Here is a 17505-nt window from a genome sequence, read left to right as displayed (position 1 = left end):
CTAGCAGCTTTCCGGGTGCTTGCTTTTGAGAGTCTAAATAGCTGTTGATGGTCTTGCGATGTGTTTGAAGTAACCGTGTCACAAAGCTCCATGACAACTAAAGACTCTACACAGTGGCCAGCCGACAGGGTCAGAGAGTGGTCAGGCAGGCATCCTTTGAACAAGTTGGGGAAGGGGGTGGGGAGGATGATGGATGTTTGCAGTTTTTGTGTCTGTTTAAAACAGTTTTAAGGAACTGCTTACAGGGGAGCAAAGTCCTCTGCTGAGTCCTCCTTTCAGCAGCGTCTTGTACTGGGACATGTGGCTCACATTTATACCTCACACTTGCCACCACTTGCATACGTCTCTCTGTGCAAATGTTAGCAACTTCTGAAGCAAGTGATTTTGGTCTCACAGACTGTCACCCTCAGCAGGTGATCTGTCACGGCTGCTAGGTCACAACATGAAATTTCAGTTGACTTGTCAGGGGATATGTTCAATATAGCCCAGATAGCTTACTTTACATCCATGCTGAACATTTTCTTTTAAGTCTTCAAGCCCCTTGAACAAGGTGGTTTGACTTGGTTCTTGCTAACCTAGCTCAGCAATTAAGGATTTTCCTCTTGAATCAGTTTGGCTCCTTTAAGAGATAATTTCTGTGAACAGAAAGTAACAGTCCGGTAAGTTTTTAAAATCATTATAGTAGAATAACATGAAGGCAAGCAAAAAAACAAAGTGGGTATGTGCTTCTTGGTTCATTACAAATGGCTAATTAATTTAAAAAAAAAAAAGGCTTGACTTTAAAAAGAATTTGGTTAGTTGTGTGTCATTTTCTCGTCAGCCACTAGAGGGCGGGTGTCCCTAGCAAGACACAGCAAGACAGCTGAATGTGCCTGGTGAGCAAAATCTAAGGATGCTGGGTGAATAAAAGGTGTGTGTGTCTGTCTGTGTGTCTGTCAGCTCTCTGCAGTAAGGCATATAAAGGGTCAGCGTAAACATCCTAAGTTTTTTTTCTTGAACTGTCCCACCTGCTTCTGTCCCGCAAACAAGCTTCTTAAGTCTTAGAAATATCCTTGGCTTCCAACTCTATGGACTTAGTGGGGCAGACTTGTCCCCAGCAGTCTGGGGGTATATGGGAGGACTTGAGCAACAGTACTGCCACCACTGATGATCTGGCCCCCATCCCTCATGACCACATGGTGGGTTCGAGGCCTCAGTTTACCTGATGATCTGGGGGCTCTCTTTTCAAGCCAAACACTTAGAAGTGAGTTGAGCTGAGCACCAAACCCCATTGGCTAAGCCGTGTGCTATGTTAGGCTGGGCTACCACAAAGGGAATACGTTCAATGGTAGTTTTCAAAACTCTGTGCCTGGTTTGGTTTGGTTTGGGTTTTTTTTTTTTGGTTTGGTTTTGGTTTTTATCATCAGCACCAAACCTATCGTGTAGCTTCCATTCAGGTGAATTTCGTATACATTGAAACTAGTGAGCACCTTCCCAAGTTCAACTTTATGATATCTACAACAAATCTGTGCCAACTTATTTTTTATTCAACCTTATTATTTATGCTCTTCAGCCCAGAGTGCAGTCCTAAAAGAAGGAGTCTAGATTCCGTTTGGTTTTTACTAGGTAAAATTTTGTGGGGCTATTTCTGTCTGCAGTATCGTTCGGTGAGTTGCTGATAAATGACTTCCGTCTGAAATACATGCTGTCAGCAGTTTAGGGAGCCATGCAGATTTATTTTCAGGGGGCCCAAACTACTTCTCAGACCAACCTACCCTCGAGCTAACTAAGTAAAATCCATCCTGTCCTTCTGCCTATTCTTTGGGCGCCTGAACCGTAGCACAGAGGAATTCACAAAACACTTGCAGGAATTAGTAATTGTGTCCTCACCCTTATTATGCAAAACCTTATTAGAACAGAGAAATTAAGGTTTCCATAAATTACACTTCCAGAAAGTCCGGTGCGTCTGGCTTCAGTAAGCCTTCATAACCGCCGCACAAAGAGGATCAAATATTCTAAGGCTCTGGCTTGATCCTTTCCTCATCCAGAGATAATTCAAAGGGATGCTCTTCATTAGGGCCATGGGCAAGCTGCCTGTAATTTCTTTGGGGTGCTGCTGTGAGCGTAATGGTGCGGAACAATGGCTTTGCCTCTTGTCACACACACACACACACACACACACACACACCTTATTGTAGCTTTAATCACATTAGAACAACAGCAACAGCAACAACTCCCCAACTTGCCTGCTTGTTAAACGGTATCACAGCAAGGATGTGAGACCCCGGGGGATTCTTAAATACTTCTGAGGAGACAAGGCAAGCCTCTTCCTACCCTGGGGCTTGTCAGAGCAGTTGAGGGCTACAGATTCTTGGGCTTTTATACCTGCAGTATTTGAGTGGGGGCCTCAACATCGAATCCCTGCATTCTGGAAATGGGAAGTTTCAGTTAGCAACTGCAAAGATCAGCCTATCAGGCAACTTCAACCCCCTTTTGCAAGGGAAAGCAAAAGAAGTCCAAAAGAAAGATACCTGGAGGTGGTCAGGGTATAATCTTCTACTTGGGGAAATCGGATAGCACAGAGAATCTCATGTTCTAGCCTCTCAGCTCCGAGGCTGAAAGCCAGATAAGAGTGGGTACGAAGTTATGGGTGGAAAGGAAGGAAAAAAGGAAGGAAAATACTCATGGCAAGGTCTGTGACTCTGTGAGCAGGTCTGTGACTCCATGGCAGGCAGGATGCCAGCTGGGTCTTTCACAGGTCTTCCTGTGGAGAGTCAGAGAAGGGGATAGAAAAGATCAGAGGTAGCATGTCTCCAAAAGTCCCCTGGGAAGTCTGTGCAATGTTAGTAGTCTTTGAGACTTCGATGAGTCAACAGGGAAATAATTCTGATAGGGAATTCTGATTCCAACAAGAAAGTGTAACTAGCTCACTTACCTAAAGTCTGCATGCCAGTTTTCAAACTGAGAAAGAAAGCACACTTGCAAACATCTACAGCATTACCTACAGCGTGCTTAGTGTGCACTGGCAATACGCTAAATGCCAGTCATCTGGTTTCCCATGGAATCCACACAGCCGCTCGGAGACAGGAGATATTATTATCCCCAATCAAAGATGAAGCAATTGACATGCAGAGGAATCATAAGTGGGGTTGGGTGTCACATCTGCACCACAATTCTCAGGTCTCAGAGCCTTTCTTTACACAAATCATGTTCAACAATGTCTGTGAATACATGACCAACATTACAGAGAGACTCAGCTGGGATAAAGTGAGTACAGTCAGTGCAAGCATAAGGACACAAGTTCGATCCCCAACACTCACGGAAGCCAGGTTTAATTGTGCTCACTTGTAATCACAGGGCTGAGAATGCAGAGCCAGGAAGAGCCCACGAGCTCAGATAAGTAGTCTTTGAGATTGTGATGAGACAACAAGGAAATACTTCTGATAGAGACTTCCCAGTCATGAACCTGTGTCAAACAACAAAGTTGGTGGCTGTTAAGGAATTAGGCTAGAGGTTGACCTCTCCCCTACATGCACACAGACACTTGTGCACATACATACCAGAGAGAGAGAGAGAGACAGAGACAGAGACAGAGACAGAGACAGAGAGAAACAGACAGAGACAGAGACAGAAACAGAGAGACAAAGACAGAGAGACAGAGAGACAGAGACAGAGAGCATGTGTGTTGAGATTGCTTTCACCTGCATTGTTGAAGTGCCTGGACTATCATAACAGATCCCCTTGCAACTTGTCATTTCACTCAGTCAAGCCATGAGGAGGGCGTGTGGTGGGCAAAGAGAAACGACCTCCAAAGTAGTGGAAGGTTCCCACTAGCCTTCCAGGCATTTCCCCAAATGGTCTTTAAAAGCCCTGGCCTTTTGTCTTGTTGTATTAAGATTAAAGTTGTGTTTTCTACAGCAGAGTGGCTAGTTTTTAAAAGGCATAGACTTTACCCGGTAACAGTGTTGTCCCAGAACATAGCAACTGTCCTTGTTTGTGACCCTTTCCCTATCAACCTATTAACTAGTAGGCGAGGAAAGCCTGGATTTCTCTGGTAAATACAAATTAGAATCAGCAAGTTTATGAGGCAGGCTGGAAACTTGACTGCACACAATCCTGTTTTCATATTTAATTAGCTGTGTGCAATACTCAATTAGAAGAGTTTACGGCAGTAGAGCAACTGTGAGTCGGCTGTGAAGCAGCCAGGCCATGGTATGATTAAGTACGGACAGAGTCAGTGGCAGTTAATTGGATGAACATAAACTTGACCTCCACACAGCAGTGCTGAACCAGGCCAGGATTTCCTGCAAATAGGAGTGTGTTTGCTCAAGCAGCCTGTCAATGCTCAAAGCACTGTTTCTGATGCTAGTTTTCCTTCTGAATTCATCTTGGGTGAAATAGATTTGGATACAGAGGGCTTACCCAGGCCTCACAGTCCAAGTCTGTCACCCCAGCTGCAGGAGAAGGCAGAGGCAGGAAGATCACAAGTTTGGGACTCCCTGGGCTACGGAGTGAGCTCAAGGCTAGCCTGAGTAACTCCGTGAGACTCCTTTTGGAAATACAGATTTTTTTTTTGAAATTAGGTTATCTCTTTCCACCTAAGTAAATTGAGGTCCCTTATGAGAACAGAACTGTGTGTGGCCACAAGAGGCACCGTTTAAATGTGTGTATGTATCTGTCACTACATGTTATTTTCTCATTGATAAACAGTGGATCATACATTGCTTTAGTGTTAGGAAATGAAAACTTGTTGGCCTGAGGTGGAATCAAGGCCTTGCATGGAACCTTCCCATCATGCATGCCCCATCCCTGCATGGGGTCTTCCCATCATGCTATACCCACTGCCCCATCCCTGTATGAAACATCCCCACCCTGTGCCAGCCCTGCATCCTTACATGGAGCCTTCCCACCATGCCCCACCCACAGCTGGATCTCTACATAGAGCCTTCTCACCTCACCAAGCCCTGGAGTATTACTCTGTCTCCACATGCCCTCTTCCCCCATGCCCTGTCCACCGCTAAATCCCTGCATGAACCTTCCCACCAAGCCACGCCTTTCCACTCTGAAGAACCAGTGCGTCCCCACACTGAGGAATTCTACCATGCCATACAATACCCTCCTGTCCCTCTAAAGCAGCCACTGTGCTTCCGAGCACTACCGTTTCCCTATACTGAGCATCCCTTCGGTGCCACAGATCACTAATGTATCCCTACAGAGTGTGCCTGCCGTGCCCTGCCCACTGACAGTTGCCTTCATGTCTCTCTGCCTCACATCTGTGTCATCATATTAATGTTGTCGTCCCCATTTCACTATGAATTCAGGAAGTCGCATTATCCTCCAAATATTCCTGCCTGAGCACCTTGGATTCTTTAGTGGCTTTGAGGAATGAGAAACAGGTACAGTCAGTCCGTATGTAGAAAGAGGAGGAGGAACTGCACGTATGACAGTGACTGGGCCCAGGCGGTGAGGCCGGAGGGTAGAAGGGATGGCATAGCTTTTGTTATTTGGTTCACTCAGCCCTAGGGCTCAACCAGCCATGTGCCAAGGATCTTCTACTCAGCCTTTGGTCATTGACTCCCTGGAGCCATTAGAATAAAGGGAGCTGCTCCATGGTGACCTTCAAAATGGTGTCCCTGAGCCCCTTCCAACATCTCCATAAGCTTCCTGATGTTATTTATCTGCCCTGGTCCTGGGGACCTCTTTCAGTTCCTGTACTTACCTTCATCCCTCCCTCTTAAGACTTTGCAGTAGTCCCCTTCCTAGTAGTTGCTACAACTTATCACCTGTCTCCAGCCTCCCACCCACCCCAAAAATGTCATCATCATGAGGTACATCATTGTCTGGGGTGCCCCAGTCTTGCCACGTAACCCAGTAACCATCAAGACCTCTTTCCCAAATTCCGAATGAGAACCGTATTAAATGGGTCCCACCTTGGTCCGAGGTGGGTTTTATCAATGACAAATGAGCCCCCGTCTCTGTTGCCAATGAGATGGGTGCGATAGGTCTACAGGGGAAACTACAGCCCGTCACTCTGTGTTCCTGTCACCCACACACCTGCCATGATGGGTAAGAAGAAACATGATGGAGGCAAGAAAAGAAATGCAGGTTTAATGGATGAGTTCCGTTGTGCTCATTAAGGACGGTTAAATGGTAGGGGTGGAGGATACAGGAAAGAATGCCGTCAGCCGTTCTCAGTAACGCCATACCTTGTACCCTGTGTTCTCTGACCGCTGTGGGGTCAAGCAGGAAAAGCAGCTCAGGTCTCAAAGCCTAGAAGACCCACCTCCTAACAGAAGCACCTTCATTTATGTGACAGGTGTCATACTGTTAGTGAAATGTAGTCAGCTGAGCTGTTGACCGTCGAGAGCTGCCCTGACAAGTGTCACGAGTGAATTTGTCCTACTCGGAATGACCCACTTTTCTTCGAGCTCGCCAAGGGCACCCAAGGGCACACTGAGTTATGAGTCCATTGGTAAACTGCAGAGGAAAGGTTCCTCTGACATATCTGGTCACCTGCCTAGCAGGAAAATATCTTTCCAATGATTATGATTATATCAGTTCAGAGTCAAGAACAAGCTGAAACAGTGCAGGAATGAAGGGAAATCATTGGCAGAAATGTGCAACTGCCTTTGCACCCAACTCTTGACTTGAGTTAAAGAGGGAAGACAGTTTATCTGACTGTGGAAGATTCTCTCTGTGTTTCCCTTAACTTATTAATTCTCAAAGGTGATCCCAGAGCAGCAGGACCCAGCCCTGAGAGTCAGCATGTCAGGGGCCGGGGCCATCATCAATCAAACCATATCCCATGAGCCCTAGGGAGCACGGTGCATGTTCACACTGGTCTCACTTCTCAGTTAAGCCGAAAATCCTGGAAGAAGCTGGACCAACACTTCTCTGTCAGGTTTTCGGAAGTCCGTGCTAGATGCGTAGGCAGCACAGAAGTCACATTGCAGATGGAAAGTTTAACCATCTGTTGGCTTTTTAAAAGTTATTTTGCTTGAGAAACTGTTGTTTCTTCAGTACTGAGAGTTGAACTCACAGATTTGACTTATTTAACCATAAGCCATATCCCCAGTCCTTGCTCAATAACATTTCTAAAGTAAGCTATTCAATAATGTCCATCTCACACATGTGAAATAGGTTAATCATATATTTCCATGCGCACCTACAGCGCCACCATTTGTGCTGTCCCCAGCACCTACTGAGGCACCATCCTTGTTCCTGCTCAATCCACACTTGTGCAGACACTCCCCTTACAACAGTAATTAGGACAGTGATATAATTGATTTCCATCAATGTGGATGGCGAAAGGCAGACTTCTGCCAGAATAGAATGTATTTTTAGGACAGACACTGCTACTCTTTATTTTCAGAATTCTGAGGAGGAGAACCAGCATCCTCCTGCTGCTGAGCCATACAGCTGTGCCCAGAATGACAAAACATGATGGCTGGCCCCACTTCCAGGGGCGGTAGCTCAGGTCACCTTCTCACTGGGTCTGCCAATTAAGCCTCATTGGCTGGGATTGGGGAATAGTTTAAGAGCAGAGTGTGCAGCCCAAAGTTCCATTCCCAGGACCACAAAAATAAAATTAAAAAATGAAAACATTGACCCATTTTCTTAGTTACTTTTTCCCTTTCTGAGATCAAGTACCTTATCAGAACAATCTAAGGGAGAAGAGTTTGTTTGGGCTCCCAGTTCTGGGGTACAGGCCATCTCACAGTGGGAAGACACGGCACAGGGCAGCTGGTCACGGTGCACACATCTACAACCAAGAATCACAAAGAGGCAAATGCTAGCGTACAGCTCTCTGTCTCCTTTTCATTCAGCCCAAGAGCCCATGGGACATGGGGACATGTCAAGGATAGAATTTTCCTGCTTTTCCATATCAAAGATGGATTTCTGGGAATTCCCTCATGAACACACTCAGTGGTGTATTTCCATGATGATCCTAAATCTGTCAAGCTGACAGTGAAAGTTAACCATCAACCGAGCACTTGTGGTTCTCCTGTTGCACGTGTTCAGCATGCGTCTTCTGCGTTGGGTTAGACTAACCATTAGAGGAGCAGCTTTCCACCTTCCTAATGCTGCGGCCTTCTGAAACACTTCCTCATGTTGTGGAGGCCTCTAGAAAATTATTTTGTTGCTACTTCACAACTGCAATTTTGCTGTTATAAATTGTAATATAAATATCTGATAGACAGGGTATGGGGATACGTGACCCCCAAAGGGGGTATGACCCTCAGGTTGAGAACCGCTGCATTAGAGGCTGAACCTTTTAAGAAGGTACTTCAAGTTGATCTCCATGCAAATCTCCACTCTATGCGTGTCTCCCTCACCTCACCCCCCCCCATCCCAGTACTCAAAGGGGATGAAAGACACTCTCTCACACTACTTTCCTTTTTAACCTCTTGTCTCTTTGATGTTTAACTTATCAAAATTACAAAATGTAGGGAAAAGAATCTTACCTGAGTTTGCATCCTTAAACCAGTCTCAAGGTTCAAAAATTCTCCTAAGGTTTTTCTCAAACCAAACCTTGCGTTGGAGTCTCCTCCAGGGCTCATTAGAACCCTGGGGCTCAGGCTCCATTCCTAAGTGCTATGTGTGGCTGCTAGACCGGATGCTGTCCCTGAAGAGACAGTGCTCTGGGAGAAGTACGGGTGACTAGCGAGAGACAAAGAGTGCAGGAAGAAAAGCGTTGAAGGGAGAGCGTCAGGCCTCCCTTGCACATACATTCACCTAAAACTGGTATTGTTATAGCTCAGTGACACTTCTGAGGGATCATGTTGTCATCTGCAACTGTGTCCCCCTCCGCCAAGTCAATCTACCTCATCACACAGACATCATCTCATCTTACATCATCACCAAGAGGAAAGTGAATATAATATGTAGTGATAATTATTAAAAATCCCAGCCCGGGGTTTCGACTTTGCCTTTGGTTATTGAGATCCCAGATGAGAGACACACCCATCGCCTTTATATTTACAATAAGTCTTAATTAGTACAGTATCTGGGTAGCTGCCTACCTTCCATGCTGCTAAAATCTACTATCCTATCGATAACCCCGGGTTTTTACTTACTATATACTATGGTCCATTTTGGTTTCTCTTAGCCACAATTAGGCAGCCCTCAGGACTGTGCTCTATTGACCCCTAACCCAAGGCAGGCTTCTTCTTCCTCCTCTTCTCCAACCCCAAGCCCTCAAACCCAAATCCTGCCTATGTCTCCTCTGCCCAGCTATTGGCTCTTGGCATCTTTTTTTACCAATCAGTGTTCATCTCGGGGGCAACTAGTGTGGGGGTCCCAAATTAGCATTAGAATACAAGCAGCATCAAGCCACCCGCCACAATAACACAGCCAACACTTAGCGTCATCTGACCTCTCAGTTTCTCAAGTGACTAAGGAGAGATATACCTCATGGTTATTGTGTCTCTTTAGCATGTTATAATGAGGTTCCAGATTTTATGTGTTATGTGTATTTTCTATATTTAAGTTTCCTTTTTGTGTGCGAAATGGCCTGCTGAAGTTTCTATTTCTCTGTTGGGCTTTTCTATCTTTTTCTCTTGGCTTTCGGGATTTTTAAAGACATAGTGTATATACCAACTCATTAAATCAAAGTACTGAAAAGTTTCTTCCATACTTGCAGAGGTCTGTGTGTCTTTCTGACATTTTCCAAGGAAGCAAATACATCTTTTTTATTGTGGTTTGCATTTTGCATCTGTTAGAAAGTGTGTTTTCTACCTCAGAGCCATAAAGATACCCTCCTTTATTCTCTTCCATGCATATTTTATAAGTTGATGTGCAGATTTTCATCAGTCTTGTCTTTCTCTGTGCCTTTGTGTATGATGCAGGGTTGGAGTCCAAATCCATTTTTTTTCATCAATGAATCTTCTAGTATCCCTTAGATAAAAGTCCAGCTCTCCACCCATGAAGAGGAAATGTCAGTGTTTCCATGTGTTGGAACCCGCCCCTGGCTTTCCTATTCTGTCCTGTTGATCGGGCATTCAGTAGCTATTACTTGGCTCTACAGCTATACAGTGATTCCTGATGACTGGGACAGCAAGTCCTTCCCCAAGGCCACTTTGTTTGCTTGGCTAGTCCTGGTACTTTAGTTGTCAATCAAGCTGGCAACATTTTTCTCAAGGGGTAGTGAGTTCAAATGGGTAGCATGGTAGCATTCTTTAGATATCTATTACCTTGGATGTCTTTGCATTTACTCAATTTTTAATACAACTGTTGAGACCCAAGAACATGTATATTTAAATCTCCTCCTACCCCAAATTCTGAAGGAATCTAAATCATAAATATTCAGAGGGAGATGAGATTGGATAGCTATGAAGATCTTTTAAAAGTGTAAAGTGCTCCTGAGATGGTCCAATAGGTAAATCACTCACCACAGAAACTGGGTGACCTGAGTTCATTAAGGTCCAGAACCCACATAAGGGTGAAAAGAGAGAACTGACTCCACGAGTTGTCCTCTGACCTTTCAATATGTGGCATGGCACATACATGTCTCCCCACAGTGCCATACATAGAATGCACACTTGTAATAAAAAAATAAATGTAAATACCATTTCTGAGAAGTAACGAAATGGCAGCCCGTCCAACCCCAGTGCTCAGGAGGTAGAAACGAAGGATCTCTATAGCAAACTGGCTAGATAGAAAACTAGACTGGTGAGCTCTAGGTTTAGGGAGGGACTCTCTGCCCCAGTAGATAGAGAGTGGAGAGTGATCAGGAAAGACACCTGGTGTTAACCTCTAGTTTCCACACATGTGCAATCACACGTGTCTTACACACATATGCACAAGTACATAGATACATACATAGACCCCTGCATATATATAAATGCTGGGCTGAAGATATAGCTCAATGGTAAAGTGTGTGCACAAGACCCCAAGTTCAAATCTCCAGTATTACCAAAGAAAGAGAGAGGGAGAGAAGAGCATAAAATGCTGTTTTCATTTTTCCTAACATGACATGTTCTCCAGCAGTAAAATTCCTCTCCCATGCAATAGCATTTGTTGTAAAAGAAAGAAGGCATCCATCAGACTCCGGTTAGAGCTCATCTTTTTACACACACGTCCCCTGCATTTTGCATGCTTCTGGCTAAAGAAATCTGAAGGCCCAAGCATGTCTCTTTCTTGAAAAGGAACACATGACCCGAATAACACAGGCAAGATTTACTATGCACAGCCTCCTACCAATGGGCTCAGAGTTAATTTGAGAGACATCTGGGGGAACCACAATTTTCTCCCAGCGTGTTAAGCAGTTTATCCTGACAACGCGCTCCTGTTTTTCCATACATGGCAACCATCTATTCCCCTATCCACCCACAGTGCCAAGGCATATTACATTAAAAGTGGCATGCATCTTAATAAAAGGAAACTCAGAAAATTACAAGCCAATTTTGCCTTATCAAGCAGCTGTTTTCTATTTGGGGAGTCTCTGAAAGGTAGAAGGAAGTTATTCTCCTTTGTGGCAATATTTTCGCCAACAGGAGGTGGGAAGGAAAACATGTCAGCCCCACCCACCCACAGTCACACTACCCCACATCCGCTGTGTTCCACTTTATGTAGTGATGAAGTGACTGCCAGGTGTACCTTGTAGTGCATGCTCTGTGCAACTTAAGACACCGGCTACCACATTCTCCATGTAAAGCCATAGCCGTACATTCCTGCTTGGAGTAACTTGTTAACAAGGGATGCCTTTCTCTGTTTCTCTGGGGTGTTTTGTTTTGTTTTGTTTCCATGGAAAGTTTGTACATCCAGGTTTTGTATCACTGGGCTACGTATTTAAAGTCTGTATCATCCTGAGTGTTGGTTTACTTCTCCCTAATAACATAAACTAAAGCATCTCATTGAAGGTCTAGAACCTGGTTCCCCCAGACCAAAGGAGGAAGGAAATCACCAGTGAGACATTAGCACAAACATTGAGCCTTTTCCCTCTAGCTGAGGGCTTCAGAGTCCCTGTCCAACCACAGTTAGGAAAACATGAGGAGGTTTGGTGCTGTGTCTTTTGTCAAGATATTTTGGTTGTCATCTTCATGATGCCCTACTGTGGAGAATGATTGTCACGGACACACTTTAGGGACAGGATATGTCATCCTCCAGCCCCTTCCCGGTACAGACACTCTTGTTATTCCATTTTAAAGATGAGACAGTTGAGGCTGTAGAATGACTGATTTGCTTGAGGTCACCCAGCCAGTGGGTAACAGAAACAGGATTGTGACACAGGACTGTCCAACTCAGTGACAGGTGTGCCATGGGTTCCTCCAGCACATATCAATAGATATCTCCTACCTGTCACCATACCAGAGGAGGGAGAGGCTGGTCCCTGTCACCAGGTGGCTTGCATTCTAGAGAGGGATGAGGTTGGCTCTGCTACAGCTGCAGCACAAAGGTATGTGCACAGGAAAGGGAGTGGCTTGCAGCTTTGGAGGTGCAGAAGGGTGTTGGGGTGAAATCTTACTCATGTGTAAGTCTACCTGGTTATTGTTGAAGAAGGAGGGGCATTCCACTGCACACTGTCCCAATCTAGAATCACCAGGATGTCTAAAAGCTTGTGGCTTTGTCACTGGGAAATTGTAGAACAGTGACTGGGCTTCTGTGAACCTTACAGTCTTCCTTCAAAGCACAAGTGAAGTTCTTCTAGATGCTGGCAGTGGTCAAGACTATGCTGTGTCTAGAGACTCTAAGGTATGGTGGCAGCTCTGAATGTGGACACATCACAGGAGCAGTCAAAGCTCTGGGGACCAAAAGATAGAGCAACACTAAGGGAAGTGAGGCTTCCAAAATTGTGGGTTACAAGTATCCATGGAGACAGGTATAATGATGGATGTGCATCTAGAAAGGCCAACTTTCTTGAACATCATTAGGTCATCATTGGTGCTAAGTCATTTCTTTGAAAGGAACAATGGAGAATGGGTTTTAGGAGAAGCAGGTAAGAGCAAAACTTCTTTGAAATGCATAGTGGCGCAAATGTATAGATCGCTAGGAGAAAGATGTTCCAGGTTCAGCATTTCTTCGTGTTATTTTTGAACACTTCCTTTCTACGAGGTAGAGAGTCACTAAACATAATGTGGAACTTGAATGGTCATTGTCCTCATAGTAATTGCTACCCAAAGACAGGGAGAGACCTCCACCAGATTCTCCCAGAGCAGTAATGACCCATGACAAGGGCTAGGAGTGCCAAAGGGGCTGAGACTGGAAGTGCCTGGGCACTGTGGCTGGACGCATAGAGCTGTCAGCCTGGCTACACTACAGAGCGGGAGGCGCTTGTGGTCGTCAAGGGCAGGTATCTCAATAAGGCTCTCTCATGTGTACATCTCCCATGCTGGCTTTGTTCCACAGGGCAGTCTCACACTTGACATGTAACATTCCAGTTAGAGGGCATGAAAACACTTGGGAAAGTAGACAGTGTTGCGTGACCACAATATATATTTAAAGGAAGGAATGTTTGTGGGAGGCGTTAAAAGTATTAAACACATCCCTACCATGCTAGAGAACTAATATAGGGAAGATGGGGCTTGCAGTCGCATCTTCTTGCATATTTATTTCTATCTCACATTCTTATAAATCAAAGATAACCTGTGTTATTTATGGTCTACATTGCAGTGCCTAGGACAAGGGCATGACCAGAAATTTCCCCCATATACATTCAGCGATGATACCATGTTTGGCCATTGGGTCATCTGTGAGGCTGAATGGAATAAGGGCAGAGTATGTATAGCTTACAGGGGTTTATTGTGTTGATTTCAAACTCTGCTAAGAAGAGATTTAAAGGGGAAAAAAATCTCAGACCCAAACAAAAGCAGGGGGGAGATTTACTGTTGCCTCAAGCAACTAGAGTGCGGTGTGCGTCCTCCCATGGCTGTCTCCACCATCCCCTGGGATGGGAGTCCAGATTTTTGCCGCTAGCAATCTCGTCGCTTTGCTCAGAGCCACACAGCACTCAGCTGAAGCCACGCTGAGAGTCTGTCTCTACCCAGCTGGGCACCCTGACTCGCCGCACTGAATCATCAGCCCATCTTCTCCTCCCGTCCTCTGATAGCTATACTCAGAAAACAGTTAGTTACATTTCTTTTTCCAACCTCAGCCTCCACGTTCTCACCCCGAATCCCCCTTCTCTCTGGTTTAAAAAAAAAAAAAAAACCCTTCGTCTCCTAGTATTCTAATTGCATTATCAAGTGTTTTGTTTGGTTCATTAACTTCTTCCCAGATGATTTCCTCCTGGTAGATTTCTAGCAAATTCTACCAGTGTCTAATAAATCATCTTAGAAACTGCTGCAGGTTTTTCTCTCTTGGAGAGACTGTGTCTACAACGCTAATTCCTGCATCCCCATGAACACTCACTTGTATTCTGCCTCCTTTCAAAATAGCAGTCCTTCGGGGTTCGTGGTTAAAACTCTTCAGCAATTCCACTGCAAATGAGAGGTTGCTGGACTGAGCCAGGCTAACCCCTAGGAGCCCAGTGAGAACTCAGCTGGAGCATTCCAAAGGCTATTTCAGCATCTCCACAGACACTTGAACTATAGGCACAGCTCAGTTGGTAGAGTGCTTGCCTAGCACGCACAAAGCCCTCGGTTTGATCCTATGCACTAAGTAAATCAGGCATGGTGGCACATGCCTGTAATCTTAGCCCTTAGGACCTGGAGCCAGGAGGATCAGAGTTCAAGGCCAACCTTGCCAATGTAATCAATTGGGGGCTAAATAAGACCTTATGTCAATAAAAAAAATAATAAACAGACCTTCTTCATGTGACCTCAATTAAGATGCTTCTCTCTATGACTGACAGTCACGGTGTTCCAGAGGACCCATCACCCAGATATGTAACTAAAACTGAGACATGAAAATGAAATCAAGGTTTAACTGACTATCCATTGACTAGGAAAGGACTTGGGGGTCCAGATCCTGCTTCCAGGATGTGGCAGAAGAGTCAGGGCCAGAGGTGTAGAGTTGTGTCTGAGAAGGTGACTAATGTTCAGGCAGCCCATGTGGGGTAAACTGAAACGCACAGTGCAGGAGACCTTGAGTACCATGCTTACAAGGTTCCGGACGTAAGAAGAATCACTTCATGGTTAATGGGGAGGTTCCGTGGTTAAAGTGCTTGCTACCCAAGTATGAGGACTCGAGTTCAGATCAGTAGCATCTACGTTGAAAGTCACAGGGGCAATGTCTATAATCCCAGCTCTGGGGGAGTCAGAGATGCTAGGATTCTTGCTGTTCTCACTGGCTGGCCAACCAGCCTAGCTGAATTACTGAGCTGTAAATCCAGTGAGAGACCCTGTCTCAGAAGATAAGTTGAGAAGTGATTGAGGACGACCTCTCTCTGTCTCTCTCTGTCTCTCTCTGTCTCTCTCTGTCTCTCTGTGTCTCTCTTTCTCTCTCTCTCTCTCTCTCTCTCTCTCTCACACACACACACACACACACACACACACACACACACTCGGCTGCACAAAATCAGTATTCAGAGCAAGTTTCCAACTTTCATTTTGTTAACTGTAAGGATCCATTCCTAGCATTTAATCACCTAGCACACACCTCATGGATCTTGTAGTGCTTTTAAATCAGTTTGCTCTGTCCACAAGAAGCCTTAATTTTAATTTCTGCCTCATTCAACGAACACGTCACCAATCCTGCATCCCCGACGTTCTCGGCTGCTAAGATATGGAATTATTTTGCCATTCTCATTCTCAAGGTCTAATCACAAAAAAAGGCAAGAATCAATTATTATAATGTGGCCATTCTTTAAAGCCCTTCAGCAACTGCAAAGTTGAGAGGGCGAGGCGTTTTATTTCCTACTTTACGGGTGATAAATACCGAAGAATGTCACCATCACTCTTTTTGTCCCGTTTGCCAGCCACATTTATAAATCTAGGAGAAAGAAGTACAAACTTAACTTTATTTTTGATTCATGATGGTTCTAAATCTTTCCCCCCCAACCCCCGTAGCTGCCTTCAAAGGCAGTCATCTCCACTAGTTCCCATTGGTTCTTCGCACACAGCCAATATTTCCCAGAATTCCGCACTAATTTCTCATAGTGGCCATTCAGTACCTGCATAATTCAGTAGAGATGACTTAGGATTTATACGTTCTAGTAATGAAAGTTGTCTCTCTTTTGGAGGAAAGGCATCAAAAACTACAAATATTTTGGATGTTCAGTAAACATACATCAGGTTAGTGTTTGTGCAAGCCCTACATGGAATATTCCTATTTATTATAAATGATATTGGAGCCGGGAGATCAAAACCACAACAACAATGATAACAGAAACAAAGAAACAACAACAAAAAAATCAAAATAAGAAAACCGCCAACTAATGCCGACTCCAAGAAAACCAAACCAAACCCTTCGATCTCAGACTCACTAGATAGTAAGGCTGGCCCGCTACTCCTCATTCTCCTGCCCACCCCACCTCATGTACTGGGATTATAGACCTGTGCTATCATGTTTGACTAGATTTAAAGACAAAATCATAATAGGACAAAGTCAAACAGGTAAGGAAGTATGGACAGATTTTGGAGGCATTGGGAGAGAGGAGTAAGTCTGATCAAAACGCATTGTATGAAATTCTCAAAGAAATGATCAAAAGTATCAGAAATGTTTTTCACACAGGAGAAAAGAAGTAAATATTTTCTCCTCCAGCCCAAATTTTCCTACCAAGTTGAACTAAAATTGAAATTAAAAAAGAAGAAGAGAAAAGAAACAGAATTTGAGCAGGATTCAGGAGTTCTGTGCTTTAATTTTGTTTATTGGCTACATAAGCAACAAAAATGCCCCCACACACACTACACACATACACTACACACACACACTACACACACACATACACTACACACACACACACACACACACATACACACACACACTACACTAGTCTCCATAGTGATCCCATTGCTGCAACTGTAGATCCACTCTTCTGAGGAAGCCTGCACAAGGGTGACCTCCACGTACAGGCTCCGAACCTGCAGTTTTCTGCCTAGGACAAGTTGATGGGAGAGAGAAAAATACAAAAACAAACCCAACAGTCCCTATGGGACTGAATGAACATTTGGAGAACTACCAAGTGTAACGCTGTTTTAATGGTGAATGACTATTAAGAATGCCACAATAGGCTGGACCTAGGCCTCCCTGCACACAGATAGCAGATATGTAGCTTGGTCCTCATGTGGGCGCCAAACAACTGCAGTAGGAGCTATGCCAAAAGCTGCTGCCTGTCCATCGGGTATGTTCTTCTAGCGGGGCTGCCTTGTCTGGTCTCAGTGGGAGAGGATGCACCTAGCCCCACAGAGACTTGATGTGCCATGGTTGGGGAATATCCAGGGGGTCCCCACCTTCTCAAAGAAGAAAGGGATGGAGAAGGGAGGAGGGAAGGATTGTGGGAGGGGGGTTACCAGGAAGGGGTGGTAAGCAGGATGTTAGGTGAATTTTAAAAAATGAATGCCACAGTAAAAGTTCTAATAAAATTTCTAAACTCTACTTTCTTGCCAAATTTACATTGTAAGTATAATACTGAATAGACTTGATTAA

The 17505-nt window shown here is 44.7% G+C and overlaps 1 protein-coding gene across 2 annotated transcripts in view; it reads left to right on the top strand.

The window, feature by feature from the left end:
* The window catches only part of Pdzrn3 (PDZ domain containing RING finger 3), a 233029-nt gene that overhangs the window by 185630 nt on the left and 29894 nt on the right, over positions 1-17505 (top strand).

This window comes from Rattus norvegicus, chromosome 4 (assembly GCF_021556685.1).
Source record: "Rattus norvegicus strain SHRSP/BbbUtx chromosome 4, alternate assembly SHRSP_T2T, whole genome shotgun sequence".
Lineage (NCBI taxonomy): Eukaryota > Metazoa > Chordata > Mammalia > Rodentia > Muridae > Rattus > Rattus norvegicus.
The sequence above is the reverse complement of the archived record's forward strand: the minus strand, read 5'-3'. Positions and strand labels throughout refer to the sequence as shown.